At 36.4% G+C, this 991-nt stretch overlaps 1 protein-coding gene across 1 annotated transcript in view; it reads left to right on the forward strand.

Annotated features, from left to right (window-relative positions):
• LOC308135793 (EEIG family member 2-like) overlaps positions 1-757 on the forward strand; it is a 12,691-nt gene extending 11,934 nt beyond the window's left edge. The window contains exon 11 of the mRNA XM_080503910.1: positions 1-757. This exon is cut by the window's left edge and continues 1,194 nt beyond it. The gene's annotated coding sequence lies outside the window, so the exon portion shown is untranslated.
• The last annotated feature ends 234 nt before the right edge of the window (positions 758-991 follow it).

Consider the following 991-nt stretch of genomic DNA (forward strand, 5'->3'; position numbering starts at 1 on the left):
TTTAAAATGATATCTTTGCTGAAATTTGGTCAAAATGGCTCGTCTGTGTTTTAACTGTCTGATAATGTGTAGTAACAACATGTCACCATAGGGGGGCGCAACCTCAAACTCTACCGTAAAAGAGAAAACGAAGTGAGCATAGTGACGTATGTGTGAGAGGTTACTTTAGAGAGAGATCTTCCCCTGCTCTCTGTTCCATTGTTGTTTGTATTTGTTACATTTTCTGAAACAAACAAACAAACCAATAACAAGTAAATACAATTAAAACACTTGGAATACTTGTAGCGTGTGATGGAGTGCTTTAATGACGAGGCTGATTTTTTTTCTTCCTGAATACACACTTGAAGAAAGTGATAAAAATAAAAAAAGGAATTGTATCCATCATCCATATATTTTTGCTCCGTCGTCTCAGGGAACGACTGACGGTGTGTGAAGTACCTGACATTCTCCCCCCAGGGAGAACATGCAAACGTGTGTGCGTGCGTGCGTGTGTGTGTGTGTGTGTGATGGCTGCACTCATTCAGTATCTGAAGTGTGTGAGCTGGTCAATGCAAGTATTTATTCTACTGTTTTGTTTTTGTCAAAGTGCCAAAGCTGAACGTGTGAAAGTAGTCAAGTGTATATTTGCTGCCACTTAAGACGTTTTCTTTATAGGTTGTTGTTGTTGTTGTTTTGTATCAACTATATTTCCACAAAATAAAAATGTTTATATTCACGGCCAAAGTTTGAAATAAACATTCACTCTATATTTCTGCCACTATTTGTTTGAATCTGTCGTCATTACCTGGATGATCAAGTGAGGAAACGGTTGAATACTGATAAAAACAATATTTACGAATCTCACATTTCTATGAGTTTATTCCAAATACAACATAAAGAATGAACTTGTTTTTGTTTTTTTTTTACAAAGTCACCCATCATCATATCTAAAATCTTCCATGATGTCATAGTATAAGCTGTGTTTGACTCAAAGCCCAGAGAGAAGAACATG

The sequence above is a fragment of the Blennius ocellaris genome (assembly GCF_963422515.1).
Source record: "Blennius ocellaris genome assembly, chromosome: 10".
In the NCBI taxonomy this organism is placed as follows: domain Eukaryota; kingdom Metazoa; phylum Chordata; class Actinopteri; order Blenniiformes; family Blenniidae; genus Blennius; species Blennius ocellaris.